At 44.1% G+C, this 16,952-nt stretch overlaps 1 protein-coding gene across 1 annotated transcript in view; it reads left to right on the top strand.

Annotated features, from left to right (window-relative positions):
- WWOX (WW domain containing oxidoreductase) overlaps positions 1-16,952 on the top strand; it is an 870,330-nt gene that overhangs the window by 511,245 nt on the left and 342,133 nt on the right. The gene's annotated exons all lie outside the window — the stretch shown is intronic.

Genomic DNA, 16,952 nt, shown 5'->3' with positions numbered 1-16,952 from the left:
CACATATCAAAGGTAGCATATTGATTTTATATTTTTTAAAAAGATAGCAGAAGGTAATTAGGGTTTTAAAAATGGGATGTTGTTACCAGGAATCTAGATGAAATTTATCTGACATCCAGCTTTAAATGTGGTAGATTTTCTGGTCGTCAAGAACAAGCAATTCTCATTAACTTGTGAAAAACAACATATTAAAAAAAATCAACATATATGCTTGGAAACCTTTGTCATGCAAAGGTAACTTTGTTTATCAGGGGTGTGTGTGTGTGTTTCTAAAGACTCAAGGAAAAACATAAATTGAAAGGTGGTATAATATCTTAGAAGTTAATAAGGCATATCAAAACATTCTTCAGTTGGCCACATGTATCTTGTTTGCCTAGATCTAAGAATATATTATGATACTAAACTGTAAGAAATCTGCATAGTTAACAACAAAGAGATACTGGTTCACCCAATGGCCATCGTGCTGGTGTCCTGTAATTGTAAGAGAAAGAAATTAATTTCTGGACTTGAGAGTATGAGCAGAGGCTGATTGATGACCCTGGACCAGCTCTCCATGCAGGTGCACTTGGGTGCAGTCTGAGGAGAACTAGCCTCTTCTTTCAAATGCTGGAGGGTGGGATTGAGCAGAGAAGAAGGAGAAAGGAGTCAACTCCAGGAAATGCACACAAATCCTAACCTGGATCACTTAAAAGAAACACAGACCAGCTCTTGCCAATGAGTTATCTTAGGCCGTAAAGGAAATACCCTACAAGTCCTGTATAACACCTGCTATTAACAGATTCACTTGGATATACACTGTTGAAAGTTGAATGACTTAAAATCTTGCTGTATGTTATTTCCTATTTTTCCTATAAGTGCCAGAAAATATCATATTAAAGCAAGAATATTTTTCCTAATATATGTTAGCTACCCGATTCATCAGATTTTAACTCACTACTATGGCTTGGTAAAACTGACAAAATAACCTGTCTGTCTTCTGTTCTCCCATAGCACAAAAACCATCTTAGCTTACATTTATGGAGTACTTAGTGCTAAGGCATTCATGTGTATTTTGTTGTTTAATCTTCATGATAACTTTACAAAATAAGTGAGATCCATTACATACCACCACATAATTATTTAAATGCCCTGGATGGCTATCCTACTGGCCACCATCCTATTGGCCATCCTACTGGCTAGCCATCCTATTGAACCTCCTACTTGCTAGCCATTCTACTGGCTAGCCATCCTATTGGCCATCCTACTGGCTAGCCATCCTATTGACCATCCTATTGGCTAGCTAGTACTTCCAAGGGTAAATTTACTTGGTCCAGATCTGTCCTGGTCTCACCTTAGCTTAGTGTTGCCTGCCGGCAGCTGCTCTCCAGTTTAAATATTCCTGGGGACAATTCTGAATCCTTTGGTTGATTCTTATAGGACAATGGCACTGATTTGAGGAATCTAGAATATTAGGGGAAAAGCAGTTGGGCACATAGACCATCCACCTGTACTTCTCAAGATACTTTGGATTATCCTGATCACAGAGTGTTTTATTATATAATATCTTCTTTTTTACACAGGATACAACTCAGGGAAGCACAGAATTGAGGGCACACAGCTTGCAAGTGTCATAGATGGAGCAAATCAGTCTAGTGCAATATGACTAATCCATCCCAGAAAGAGCAGTGTGCCAAAGAAGGCGATTATTAACTTAGCATTCATGTGAGCCCTTGTAATTGCTCTCATATTTCCTTTAGGCTTCCCCCATAGGGACACTGCTAAGGATTATTAGGTTGTGATTATAAACAGATTTGGCCAGGCATTGTTCTTTTGCTTGGTGGCTGCTTGCTCTCCAGAGAAGTCACCCCTGGAGGAGCGTCCTGTCCGTCTTCGCCCAGGGGGCATGGCGCTTGGGAAGCTCCATTTCCCTGCCTGACATCCTGGCTGTCTCCATCAGTAAAGTCAGCTCTTGAGAATCCCGTGTGTCTTTGGGGAGAAGCCCTTCAGACCAGTCCAGGCAGCCCGAGGGCCATAGTGCTGGTCAGTCAGTTCCCATGCCACATTTACTGACCAGGTGAATGACGGTAGGCCGTTATGAACTCCTGGACCCAGGTTTTGAGGAGGCTGGCACAGAGTTTAAAAGTTGTCTTAGCATCTGTCGATTTCTTATCATTCCTTTAGATTCCATGTTCTGAAGACTTCTCTCCAAACCAAGTAATGTTTATTGCCAAAATATTCATTTTCTCATGAAACAGCCAGTGTTGCAGCCTTTTAATGTTTTAATTACATCCAAAAGCATGGAAACTGGGCATTTTAATTAGTAAACCCAGATTTGACACAAATACATGCACTGTTTTCATTTTTAAAAATAAGATCAAAGCGGTGTGTCCTTGATTGCAAAGACTCTCACTGGTGACCTCTACGGGTCTGTCCTTACAGGGCTGAATGATCAAATCATGAGCTACATTCACCCAGCCGATGAGTAACAACTTTGCTCATGGTCTGACATGGCCATTAACTGCCAGGGCGCCATTGCCAATCTCCAGTGGGGGGTGGAGCCCACTAAGAGGCCACCATGTATATTATTGAAAACATACGCAGAGAGGAAGGAAGCCTCCCAGGAAGGGCCTGGTCCCCGGGATGAGGGGAGGGCATCTCATACATTTGTAGTAGGTCACAAAGATGGCTGTCGGTGGCCCAGACTCCCAGCTGCAGGAAAGCAGGCCAGTTACTGTTGCCTTGGTCTTGTCTTTCCGTCCTGAGATGCCAGAGCCTTGTGGTGTGAGAGATGCTAAGGCTGTGTGGCACTGGGAAATGAGCAAGGGTGTTGTTCAGCTAGGAGCCCCCAGGATGACCATTCTGTGTTACAACATCAAATACACTCACTATATTTTATACATCATCATTCCCAAAGGCCCTTAGGTGACCCCACATCGCACTTGAGTTACTGGGCGGTTCAATGTTTGAAAGAGTCATGCATCTTTGGTGTGGGAGGGAGATACTTAAGACTCTGTTTCAGGAGTGGAATGAATGTCCTTTCAGACTTGTCAGTTCCAACTGTGCAGTGTGTTGAATGTCGTCCATGAAAGGGGTATCAAAATCATTGCTAACACATTCCTGGTTACATTCCCACTTCTGCCATTTAATGGGACTTACCTCCCTCTAGACACTTGTCATATTAATAATTACTGCAACATCAAAAGAGTATTCTCAGAACTAAATGATGAGAAAAACACATGCCAAGGATAACACATCACAGATCTGTGAGAAATAGTAGTTTTTACATTGCATGACAAAGCCCCTAGGGAAAGACCTCACTTGTGAACCTTGGGCGTGAGATGTCTTAGAACACATTCCGCCTCCAGTTCTCTGTTGGAAAAAGACTGGAAGAAGGACAAAGATCGAGGCCATGAAACTGGACTTGAACTTCTAATGTGAACCACTTTTGTTTGACAAATAGTAAATCTTGGACACACACTCTTCCCCTTTCTTCCCAGTTGGCCTTGTTGCTTCAAGTGGCAAAGTAGATGTCATGTTTGTGGCCAATGTTGTTCCTTTTTAAAAACTGAGTTTATTTAATGTGGATTGGGAACCAGAAGAAAAAAAATCAATAAAACCAGTAGTTTCGGGAGTCAGAGTGAAGGCAGTGACAAAGGACAGAACTCCAAAAAACTCTTAGACGTTATTCAGGAAACTCTAAAGTTTACTTAGCCAGGGATTCTAAAAAAAAAAGATTGGTTAGGCGATAGTTTACCTTAGAACATTAGGAGATGGACTTTAGCCAAAATGGGCTGCCAAACACAAGAGAAAAGTTGGGAGAAGGAATTATTTTTAGTGTTCTGAGAAAGTCTTTACGATATTCCTAGGAGAGTCTCATTAGTCATCTGCACTCGTACTGATTGGAAAAATTTCAGTATTTTTAACACCCTTCCATTTCACCCTGTTTGGTCATTCATTCTTTTGTCAAGCCACTATTATGAAAGTACCACAGCTACCATTAAGGTAGTGGACGGGAAATCAACAAAAGTTGTGGGATATAGCCATCGATAATTCTCCATCCTTAGCAGCACCTTGCTTGTGCCTCTTTTTCACAAGAGCACAAAAACTATTGGTGAAGGCAAGATCTAGTCAGTCCCCAAAGCTCCACCTCCTAATATCGTCCATTAGGGATTCGAGTCTGAGCAGGTGAATGGGGTGGGAAACACAGAAGTTCAATCCGTAGTGCTGACCTTCCATTGAGTCGGTCAAGGAACTCCTCTCCAAAGTTCTTTGTTCCCCTATTATTATTAAATATTTTAAATATTTAATACCTAATTAGCATTGAGATTTTTACTTAAATCGATTTATAGATTGATTAACTTTGTTTCAGATACAATCTCTCTGTCTCCATCATTAAGGAATGCTCAATATGATTTGCCAGAAATAGATAAGGTTAAAACTTATGCTGTCGACATGGGCTGATATTACTTCCCAGTGGTGGTTACTAGCAGAAGAGACTAAGGCCAAGACTGGGGCTGTCTTCACACAACCTGGAGATCAACAGCGTGTAGAGTGGCATTAAAGATAAACCAAGCAAAGACAAGACAGCTGTCTATGACTCCCTCTCCCTCTATAGCTCCACCTTTCAAATAAATAAATACATTTTTTTAAAAAATAAGCAAAGCAGAGAAAAAGAAAAACTTTCCAATCAGAAGGATTGGACGAAACAGAAAGAATAAGCTATCTCACCCGAATTATTTCTTGTGGGTGTCCAAGAGCCACCTGGAATCGTCTGCAGTGTGGTTAAGCCACATTTATTGCACAAGATCGGAGGCAGGCTTCTCTTGAGTGTGTTTCCTTTTGCAAAGCAGATCCTTTGATTTGCTGACATCGTTCCAAGCACCATCTCCAGAGATCCGAATGGGGGAAACATAAGCCATAGGTTTGTTCATCTTAGCTTGTCCTTCCCTGTTCTACAGCACGCAGCGTAAGAACGCTGGCTTTGGCCCAAACCCTATCTCCTCTCCTCTCTGTGTGTCGATTGACCTCTCTGAGTCCATTGGTAAATGGGGATATTTATTTACTCACTGGGTTGTTGAGAGGATTAAAGGTGATGATATATTTCAAACATGAGCATTTTCAGTAAAGCGAAAACAAGGCTTCGAAAAGTTTAAATTTGAGTCCAAAAACAAATTGAAACCCATGGTGTAGTTTTTCCGAATCTGGCTTTTTCAAGAACTTTTTAAAAAAAGAGTCCATGTAGCTCAGCTTCCATAGTATCTGTCTTTAACTTTTAGGAGACAATCTTTTTCTTTTTAATAAAAGGAGAAGAAACCCCCTTTGCAGTCAAAGCCAATAGCCATATGCTAGGTGTATGCCATCCCTGGTTCCTGAAGTCTCTAGCCAGAAGCTGAACTTCCTGTTTATGTGCCTTGATGCATTCCCACTTGCAATCTGAGGTGGCACCAGTAGTACCAGTTTCCAACAGAAGATCCTGGCTGAATTGAGCATTCCATTTCAACTAGGTGGTGCACGGTGCTCAGTGGGGATTACGAGAAGGTAACAGAGAGAAGCTTTTAGAGCACTTCTCTAGTGATGGCGGGGACCAAGCCCGATGAGAAATGAGTTCCTAAGTGTCCCTCCACTGCTTATCATAAACCTGTCAGGCTTAAAATATATTGTCCTCTGTTGCACTGTTCCTGAAAGACAACATCTCTTTTTTGTTTTTACCTTTCTGTTCCTTCTTCCACTGCTGCCATTGAAGGGGGAGTCTGTCATAGTAAACCAAGTCAGTGAGGATCTTGGTTCTCTTTGCTCTTCAGGCCTCATAGGAATCTTCGGTGAGTATGGAATGAGCTTGCTAATGTGGCACGTACTGCTCCACAGCCAGACACTCCCGTCTAATCTGTGCTCATTCCTAACCAATCACTCAGAGAGAGATGCCCTCAGTGGACTGGGAGTTTAGTTTTTCCAGCCCTCTTCTCAGAGCAGGTACTTGCCCCTGTGTTTGGCCAAGTGTCTTGTCCTGGTGTTAGTGTCGGATGGTTCATTCCAAACCCCCGGGTTCGATAGAGCAAACGGAGTGTTGCCCCTGGATCACGAAGTTCGTTCAGGTGCTTTCCTGTATGCAGAGCATTGCAGACTGATGATGGGGAATGGAATTGTTTTTGGCCTTACAGAAAATACTGCATTTTATTTTCTCTTGCTAATGGTCACGCGCTTTGTCTTATCTGGACTCGATTAATAGTGCAGCATTTGCAGAACAGGAAGAGTGGACTCCAAGAGGCTGAGCTCCTCTCCTGTATTAATACACTTGGATTTTCTTGGCCCATTCACCCACAGACTTAAACAAACAGTGCGTTTTCAGGGAGAAGTCTTTAGCATTTACATTTTCTGTTTCATTGTGTTTGCTTGTTTAACGCCCTCTTGACTCTCTGTCCAACAACCAAGCATCGTGTCACCAGGGAGAAATCTGTGTTGGCTAGCCCTGTGGTTGCTCTGTTGCTTTTCTTTCTGCACTCAGCTACCCCGACAGTTTCTGTGTGGTTTGTGGTGGGCTCACAGCTCTTGACCTCAGGACTCCCACTGGTCTAGAAGAGATTGGTTGGTTTGGAATGGCTGACACAACTGACACACTTGGGCTCATTGTGACATCCGGGCCACCCTGTTTAGTCTGACAAAAAAAAAAAGATTAAAAAGAAAAGCAAGGAAAAAGCTAATCACCTCTTTGGCACCACAAAGTCATCTTCAAAAATCCCACATTCCTTTTTAAATTTGGGTATTAAACCTTTTTAGTTTGAGGATAAAGAGAATTGTCAACAAATTAGGGCAGGAAATCATGAAATAAAACGGACCTAACGCAGGCTAGTTTATTATTAGTTTAGTAGCCCTTCCCTTCCTTTCCCTGCCCTGCCCTATCCTTTTGTCCTTCCCTCCCTTCTTTCTTTCTCTCCTTTCTCTCTCTCTCTCTCTCCCTCTGCCCTCCCTCCCTTCCTTTTTCCTCTCTCTCACTTCTCTCTGTCCTTCCTGGCTTCTTTCATTCTTTCCTCCCTTCTTTCTCTCTCTATAAAAGAATCAGTTATGTTCAGAAGACAACCTTGGAACGATTTGAAAAGGTCTAAGTGTTCATCAGCTAGGAAGTATCATGACATTTTTCAGGTTACAATTTTCCAACTCCTATTTACTGCTGAATCTTTGCCGACCTTCCCGCTGAGGAATCTGACTTAATCTAGCCATCACCACAGCCACAGTAACCCCAAAAGATGCAGTACATTGTTCCCACTTAGGAAATCAAGGTCAAATCTGGTGAAGTAGTTTGTTTTGAGATCACAGGCTCAGGCACATTTTTAGCCAAGAGACCAAGGCAGTCTTGCCACTGGCCTTTGCTGTTTAGTTTCTTCCCTTGATACTCAAAGCTTGGTGCTTGGACCAGACACTTTGCTGTCTTCTAGGAACTGGTTAGACATAAGGACTCTTGGACTTGCCCTGAGAACTGCTGAGTCAGAATTTTAACAGAAACCTCTTAGAGACTCGTGTGCATGTTGAGACTCATCCTTGTCCCCCACACCAGTTGAGTGTGGCCCTCGGCTGGGTGTAGTGAGGCTACCAGGACAGTGAGAAAAGCCCGCAGCAGAGGCCAGCAGTCTACTGCTATGGGAAGTGGGGGTGCAGTGATATCGGTAGGCACAGTGGTCTCTCAGGGCCCAGAGAAGACGGCACTTAACCAGGAAGACTCCAGGAGCTTATTCTTAAGCTGAGCAAGATCTAGACACCCACCAGATTTTAAAAAGTGGCTCCAAATTTACAGTGTCTGGCTTTAAATCCCAGTTTTGCTATATCCTTGCTGGTCTCAGAATCTGTATGTGTACTGTGGGGAATCATCGTAGCACTTGTTCCTTGTACAGCACAAATGCGTTCACACTTGGGTGTCACTCACACAAGCGGCTATCATTCGGGTTAGTAAATGTTTGTTGTTACTGAGGACTGAGTGCAACAAACAGCAGAAGGTTGGGAAGGCTTTTCCGGGGGGTTGTCTAGGGGAACCTCTTGAGCAGTAGGTCCCCCAATACAGAATACACCTGAGCGTCACATCTGGGTCCCATAGCGCTCATCATTACATTCAGGCAGACACAAGTATTTTCTGAGCACTTATTCTGCTCAATGGATGCAAAGCTGAATTTACCCAAAACAATTCTTGTACCTAAAAGCGTTACAGTCAAGGACCATTGATCATATCACATGATTTGTGCATTTCTTACAAAGTTGTACACTTCCCTCTAAGTATTTCTTTAGCTTACTCCTACAAGTTTTGGTGTGCTGTGTCTTTTATCCTCGCTTGTTTACTAAAGCATTTACTCACCTCAATTCAGCCATCTCTCTGGAGATGTACCATGTCCCAGGCAGTGGTCAAGCCCTGACTTTGACCTCAAGGAGTTCAGAGTCCCAAGAGGCCTCCAATAGGTAGTGGAGAGACATGAAAACAAATTTCACTGTCTTAAAATTGTTTTGAATCTCTCAAACTCGGGGTTTTTTTTTTTTCTCTGCATACTTGCTGCTTTTGGAGTAAAACTTGTCATGATCATCCCTGTCCTCTCAGCATCAGGGAGTGCGTTGCACACAGTAGGTGCCCATGCATAGGGAGTGCATTGCACATGGTAGGTGCCCATGCATTTTGATTATCCTCTTCACCCATGGGACTTTGGGTAGTGTCTTCCGTCTCCAGTAAGAACTATGCAAAGCACGTGTGTTAGTGGAGTGCAGCTGCTCCCCCCTGGACACCCTTCAGGGGCCCTCACCACGCTGCTCTCCCTACTCTTCCCTTCCCCTAGTACCATTGGTTGACTCCAAGCACTCAACTGTGAGATTGCATTTAACACTATCCTGTTGGGCAGATATTCGTGGTCTTGTTTTGTTCCCTCCTTCAAGAGGGAAAGGGCAATGGCAAAGTTTAGTAAGTGCTAAAGAATATTGTAAGCAATGTCTAAGCTGTAAAAGCTCAACGTAGCTACTCAAACACTCGCATTTGTGAAAGTGACTTCTTTAAGAATGTTGCTATACCCATAGCAAATCCAGTAAACTTCTACTAGGAACAATAGCTCAGTGAGGTCAGACAGACGTAGGATGTTGGCCATCTTCCAAACTCTGCACTAAGTAAACACCGTGAAGGCACCATTTTGAGGAATTCTTACCATCTCAGCAGGTCGCAGGTACCAAAGGGCATGTTGCTAGGGTGGAATTGGGGTGCAGTATGTTAGAACAAAGTCACCACCAGCAGAGGCTGTGGTTAGCAATGCTGATACACTAGGGCAGAAAGAGAAGCCAGAGGTAAAAGAAGAAAGAAAAACAGAGAAAGAAAAGAAAGAGAGAGAGAGAGAGAGGGTGGGAGGGAGGGAAGGAAGAAAGGAAAGAAAGAGATAAATCATAACCATCCTACCTCGGCTGGATCTGGAGCCTGGAGACATGAAAGGACAGGGAGGACATTCCAGATGTGTGAGAAGTCAGGAAGATAGTAAGTTACTGACCTGGGCACCAGGAGTCGGGGGGGCAAGTGGCCGTTAAGGAGTAAAGGCTGATTGGCATCCCCGTGACTTGAAAGTATCTCCATGCCCTAAGATGAGGGGTCCAATAAAGTTAGAGTAATTTCTGAAAGAAGAATAAACAGGTCTAGAGGGAGGGCCTGCCAAGTTTCTCTGGACTCTAGTGCTCTGGTTGTAAGGTGTTGTCTCTATTGCGGTGGTGGTAAGAGACACACTTAATAGCGTTTGTCAGTTAACCATTTGTAAGTATTTAGTTGAGTGGGCATTTGGCACTATGTATAGCTCCTGCCTGAGACATCTGTGTCCCATAGCAGAAGCCAGGATGCACGGCCTGGCTCTGTTTCCAGTTGCAATTCTCTGCCAGTGTGCATCCTGGGTTGCATCAAGTGATGGCTGAAATACTTGGGTGCTTGTTTCCCTCCTGGGAGACCCATACTGAGTCCCTAGCTCCTGGGCTCAGGCTAGCAAAGCCTCCACTGTTGTCACGTTTAGGAAGTGAGTCAGTGGATCGAAGATCCTGCCATTCTTTCCCCTGCCCCTCTCTCTTGCAAATAAAAATGAATACATTTCCAATAATTAAAATCATAAGGTTGTTTAAATCATTACTAAAAATTCTTCATGATCCCTCATGCAAACTCTGCATTTATTGAAAATAACTCTGCTTCCCCCATTCTCCCAAGACCCTGGTTGCCTTTGTCCAACTTTCTGCGTCTGTTTGTCTGCTGAAGGAATGGCATAGCAATGCCCGCCCACAGTATTTGTCCTTCTGCCTCCGGCTCATTTCACTTAGTTTTTTCAAGGACCATCCATGTTGTAACATATATCGGGACTTCATTTCTTATTATGGCTGAATAAAATCCTTTTATATGTATAGACCGCAGTTAGTTTATCCATTTGCCCTTTTTGGATACCTGAATTGCATCTACTTTTTGGCACGTGTGAATCACGTTTTTGTGACCGTTGTTGTACAAGTGTCTGTTTGAATCTTTACATTTCTCTTGTAGATGTAGCCAGGAATAAAAACTCCAGGCCCTGTGATTACTCTTGCGTCCCCACTGGAGGCAGCTGCTGGGCTACAGCTGGATCATCTTATGCTCTGACAGGCAGTACTCGAGGCCTCCGGTTTCCCTGCATCCTTGCCAGCATCTGTTATTTTCAGGTTTTAGACGGTTATAACCATTCTCGTAGGTGTTCGACGTGCATTTTCCTAATGACCAAGGACACCGCGCTTCTTTCCCTTGCCTCTTCGCTGTGCGTGTATTGTTGACGCGGGAAGTGACACAGGCCTTTGACCCTCCTGTGCCTGCTTCTCTTGCTTGCTTTTGGTTCATGGCCACATTGCAGCACTGTGAGTTTCAACTGTGCTAATTTCTTCCAGCACTGTTTAGAATGTGAGGTAGAAAAGAAAGCAGTAATTGAAGTAGGCAGTTGTTATTCACATGAGGAAGGTTGTTCCTACACACCTTGTGCTCTCTCGTTAGCTGTATTATATTCTTATTAGGTAAGTGTAATTCTTGGCTTTGGGGTTTTGCAGCTTTCTTTTTGATTTATCTTGTAAGCAGACAAGTATGGGCAATATGATTCTGAAAGAACTGGGCCACGGTTGACAGAGAATACAATCTCCAGGAAGCCAAAAAGTGAGAGATGGGTCAAAAAAGTAAGATAAATTCTTAAGAGCTTTCTAATCTTCAAGTAGGTTTGTTGTTGCTGTTCATAACTTCCTGAGGCTGTGAAATTAACCCTGTAGGCTGGAGTATAGTTCATCACTCTAATTGCCGAGCATTTTAATTATCAGATGTGTTTTATGCTCTCGTGAAATGTTCATTTCACAGCTCGCTGATAGGCCTTTTGGTTGAATGAGAAAGTGAGCGTTCGCACCAGACATCAGGTGCTGACCCTGACAAGACTTTCCAATCAAAGAGAAGGAGAGCTGTGGCCCACCACGGCCACCGTCGGCGGAAAGCAACCTGCCAGGGCGCCACAGTGGAGTGAGGCCAGTTGTTCCCGTTCTGTTTTAATCATCAGAATGAAAACAAGCATGAGAAGTTCCAGTTTGGGTCCACATATGCCTTGTTTTTTTCCGCCTCTGTCCATTTTGCTGCCGTTTCTCTCTGAGCAGACCTCAGGAGAAGGCCCAGTATTTAGAGCCTGGCATTTGATATGAGGTGTTTCCGGTACTCAAAATAATTGACAGGTGAAAAGGTTAGTTAGAAGTGATCTACAGGCTACATGAATGTCTGTTTCATGACACATGGGAGTTGGAAGAGCATCAACTGCCCATCCCTGCATGCCTGCCTTCTTTCATTTCCCTACTCATCCATCTAGTCATCCATGCTTCCATCCCTCTCAGACTTCCATCCATCCTAGTTCCCTTCTTTCTTTTTATTTTTCTGTCCTTCTTTCCTTCCTTCCTTTCTTTTGTCCTCCCTCCCTCCCTTTTTCCCTACCTAGAAAGATGTATTTGGTACCTGTAACATGTCAAGAATGTATTCTAGACCCAGGGTGTAAGGGCCAACATTATGGCATAGCATATTAAGCCACTATCTGTAATGCTGGAATCATTTATGGGTACCGGGTTCATATCCTGGCTGCTGCACTTCCAGTCCAGCTCCCTGCTCATGGTCTGAGGAAAGCAGCAGAAGTTGGCCCAAGTATCTGGGTCACGTGCTGGCCATTGCGGCCATCTGGAGAGTGAATCAGCAGCTGGAAGACCTCTGTCCCCCTCCCTCTGCCACTCTAATGTTTGAAATGAATAAACAAACATTTTTAAGCAGACATCAGGGCTAGACTAGTAAGCAAAGTCAAGTTCTTCCTTGTGTTCTGAAATAGAGTAAAACTGGGGAACTGACAAGTACAGTCCTCCCACCTCTTCAACACACTTATTAATTCATTCATTTACTTCCTTATTTCTAGTGTGTAAGTTACTGTATCAGTCAGGATGTATTTAAGAAACAGAAACCAGACAGCAACTCAACAAGGGGAAACACGTTACTAACGATTACCAGCTACATTAGGATATTGGGTGTGAAGGGGTGAAATTACTCGGAAGAGTACAGGAATGTAAACTTGGAGGCAGCCACTGCCATGAGATCTAAGGCAGTGCACTCAAGGAAGGAACACATCTAGGGTCCTAGCTACCAGGACTGGGATCTTGGTGAGCCCATGATCTACTGGATCACAGCCAGGTTCTCTTTGATGCCCCGTGAAGGTGACAGCCAGAGGAAGACCTATCTCTGGTGCCCAGGAAGGATGTCTTTAGACGGTTCCCTATCATGGGATTCACTGAAAGGCTGCCAGCAGGGTGTTGTCCCAGGATGTGGGTGGCAGGGACATGCCACCCAAGTGGAGGTATCAGTGCTCCACCGGGACCTAACTCCTCCAGTGTCCCTCCAGCGCCCTCTACTGGAGAATATTGACATGGTGCCAGCTGGCAGCGGGGAATTGTTCCTTGGTTGCAAACAGGGCAGTGATGGCTGGCTTTGGCACTGCGAGGTAATCTGTTGAGGATGGACACAGATGCTACCAAGCGATCCTGGTGAGAAGCGTTGAGGGTTAAAGAAGTCTCCAGGAGTCTCCATGGAAAGGTAACATTTAAGCAGAGCCTGAAGGCAGTGATAGATGAGTTTTGGCATTTGACATTGACAGTGGTTGCAGAATGTCACAAGTGTGATACATATAAGTGTATATGAATAAGTATATATGTGTGTGTAATTTATATATATACATATACATATATATAATTTTTTATTTGAGAGGCAGAAGAGATCATTTACTTCACTCCCCAAGTGCCTATAACAGCCAAGGCTGGGTCAAATTGAAGACAGGATCCTGGAACTAACTTCAGGTTCTCCTGCATGCGTGGCAGGGACCCAAGAACTTGAGCCATCATCTGCCTTCTCTCAGGGTACACATTGGCAGGAAGCTGGAATCAGAAGTGGAACTGGGAGTACATTCCGGTGTGGGATGAGGATCTCCGAGCCTCAACTTAACTCTTGTGCCAAACACTTGTCCCTGTATTTTATTGTTATTTTAAAAAGAGTTTGAGGAAAAAAAAATAGTACAGAGGTGATATTTAAAGTGTTTTTTAATGCGTCTTATTAAGGGACTATCTAAATTTGTCTTCTTACTGAAAAGTTCCCCAGAGTCACCTGGTCTGAGATGTACTGTGTCCTTTGCTAATAACGTTACTGCCTTTCCCTTTGAAGGTGATAAACCTTGAGGGAGATCAAAAAGCAAACGTCAGTTTAGTAACACCATCCTGGTGTCAACTACTTTGTCCCAAGCTCTGTGCAGATGGGATGTGATTGGCTTACCTGAAACGGGTTACCCTCCCCAAGTGTGAGTGCTAGATTATAAACCCATGGGCAGTGGTCTTGGACTGTTTTGCTTTCCAGCATATCCTTAGGACCTAAATCAGAGGCCACACCCACCCTTAGGCATCTGTAAGTATTTTTTCCACTAATGAGATGGAGCCTGAAGATGTTATCTGAGCACAGAACCCATGTTTTCTCCTCTACACTCCCCAGCCCTAAGATCCCAGGAATGCCCAGCGTGGAATGGACTGCCACGCCCCCACCCAGGCTGCAGCCATTGGCTTCAGGCAGACAGCGGGCACTGGGTTCTCCGAGGGACATTCCTCCAGTGCTTTCAACAGTGGGGCATTGGGTGCTTTGTCCTTCATGTTGGCTGAAGTTGTATGATACTGCGTTTATGGGAAAATGCTGTTACTATTCTTAGCCTGGTGGGGGTTCTCACTTATTCATAGCTCTGAGCTTGTGGGTGGAATGCGAAGTTATAATAGAGTGCAGGTGCCTCTCATTGTTTTCCACTCCTCACTGGATAGTGTTTATTAAAAAGGAAATCACAGTGGTGTGTCTGGAGCTGAAGTCTGAACAAATAACCCAAAAGGAGGAGTCCCAGGAAGGTGGGCAGGAGGCGACATACAAAGAAAAGCAAAAACAAGTTTGAGCTAATTGGGATCAGGCAGTACTTTGCATGTGAATTGTGAACAGGGATCTGGGCTGCAAAGTAATTATTATATTCACCCTTTGTTGGCATGCTTCAAACACTTTCATGGTAGATCCAGAATTAGAATGTAACACATTTTACCCAGTCCTTTAATGGAATTTGAAAATACAATTCTGAAGGCATGTGGTTGAAATGAGAACCGTTCCCGCTGTTCAAAACTGTACATGGCTGGTTTGGTGTCTACACACATATCCCACTTAATTTTTTCCTGTTCCTTGAAAGAAGTTATTGTAAGCTCTTCTGGAAGAAGGGCTCAAGACTAGTTTAAATGAGTTCTTCATCATGATAGCTGCTGGAATTCATGTGGCCAGGTCACTATTCAGTTCTTTGACCAGATCCTTGAAAGGTTAATTGAGAGAAGGTGGAAGAGAGAGAAAAAGAGAGAGAGAGGTGTGAGTCTATTGGTGTATATGTGTGTACACATAAAATAGTGAAGGCAGTTCCTGGCATGTGGCATTGTTGTGGATTGTAAGACAACTCCAACCCACCCCCAGCCACCACACCAAACACTGCTTCCTTTCACATGGACATCTGACAAATCTGTATCCTTGTTCAGCAGATATTACCCTTGCCACAGCACTGTTGGCCAGGCAGACCTGTGTCCGACTGTGGAGGCCAGGGATACGAGCTGCACTGTAAAAAGGACCAGGGATTCGAGATCAGTGCATTGCATTCGGCATGGGAAGTTAGGGACGATTTCATATCCACATCCTCACTCAAAGTATTCCAGGAAGAGAAATGGATTTTCATTTCCATCAAAGAGGAGAGAAAAAACGTTTTCCAGCAGAACATGACCTAGAGCAGCAGCTCAGAGAGCCTGACCATGTGTGAGAGGTGTAAGGGACAGCATAGATGTCACTTGGTGCTGGATCTGGATTGTGCTAGAAGAGGGATCGCAGGTGAGAGTTGAAGGGCATGATGGGCAGAGGGTTAGCAACAGCACAGCCGTCACCTGCTGACAGTGGGGAGCCACCCCAGATGGGGCAGGAAAGCAGTCATGATCACCAACTCCCTTCGTCAAATGCAGTTATATTTTTAGAAATGTCTGGTTCTTGAAATACCTCAATTCCTCTTGCCTGCCTGGCTCCCTGCCTCTCTCTCCTGCCTGTTCATTGAACTGAAAGATTATCAGAACTATATTCAGCTGTCGCCAATAATATCATGAAACAAAAATATCTCACGGGCTTGCAGCTCGTGTGTGTTCTGACTTTTCACAGCAAAGCCTTGGAGAGTTGCAGTGTGGTGTTCTGTCCCTCCACGCTTCCCCACCATGTTGTTTTTCAGAAGCTTTTTGATACGTAAAACCGGGCCTGACTTTTGTCACAACATGATGCTCTTTTGAGGCTTGTCTACTCCTACAACTAGAATACCCAGCCTTATTCCCCGGTTCCCATCGAAACACAGAAGTCACCACTCTTCCTCGCTCTGAGGCTGCCCTGTTTCTGCAATCTGGAAGGCTTACTTAGCCTCTTGATGCCTCCCCAGCCCATATTGTTTCAGTGAAGGTAAAACTTTCTTCCTCATGGATTGGGCATGAGGAAGAGTGCTTCGTGTAGGAGTTGGTGTCCATTGGAAAGGGACTATCATTTTTGGTCATCACTTACACCTTTTCCTTAGCAGTTTCATTCTTTCTTCATATTTTGACCTTTTGTTTCCTTTAGCCAATGGAACATTTGCATTTGGCCTACTAATTTCTATTTGAACGATGATGGGAAATGACTTTTCCTTGCATCTTTGTGTTGTTGTTCATTGACCAGTAGTAAGACATGAACCTCTTCAGGAGCTCAGAATCAAGGCCGACAGGTGGCCAACACTGCTCTCAATGTAGGACATGTGATGACACTCAGTAGTTCCTTCTTCACTTTTCTCTGCTGGGCATAGTTGTGTGTTCCATAATTGGTGTTGTGTCTACAGGATAACCTAAATCCAACAACCCAACTCAGAAGATGCAAGGAAGCCAAGGGGACAGAGGAGAGCATAGAGCAAGCAGAATATTGGGCTTGGCTGTATGACATGACATAACCCCTTTGAAGCCTTCTCTATTAACAACCCCCTCATCTAAGAGCTATGAATGGGCAGAAATGGCAGTGTCATAGACTCAGCTTACCTGCTGCTACTGGAGTCAGTCCAGTAGTTGGGACAGTGGCTTCTGTGGCCAGACCTTACTGCCTTGAATCCTGCCTTTGGCTCTTGTACACTGTGTGACCAGGATGACTTGTCTCTTCTGTCTTTTAGGTTATTCATCTGTGAAATGGTGAGTCGTAGAGTTATATGAGAATTAAATATGTTGAATACAAACAATGTCTGGCAAGTGGTACTGAGGAATGCTCATGTGATTATCCATGTGGCACCAGCAGTGTATGTCGCGCAAAGTGTAGCTAATGGGTTGAATCCATTTGAAGTCAGCTTGGATGTCCAGCTCTCCAAATC

The sequence above is a fragment of the Ochotona curzoniae genome, unplaced genomic scaffold (assembly GCF_017591425.1).
Source record: "Ochotona curzoniae isolate NIBS_2020 unplaced genomic scaffold, NIBS_Ocur_1.0 contig_3622, whole genome shotgun sequence".
NCBI lineage: Eukaryota > Metazoa > Chordata > Mammalia > Lagomorpha > Ochotonidae > Ochotona > Ochotona curzoniae.
This window is presented reverse-complemented; position numbering and strand designations above follow the sequence as displayed.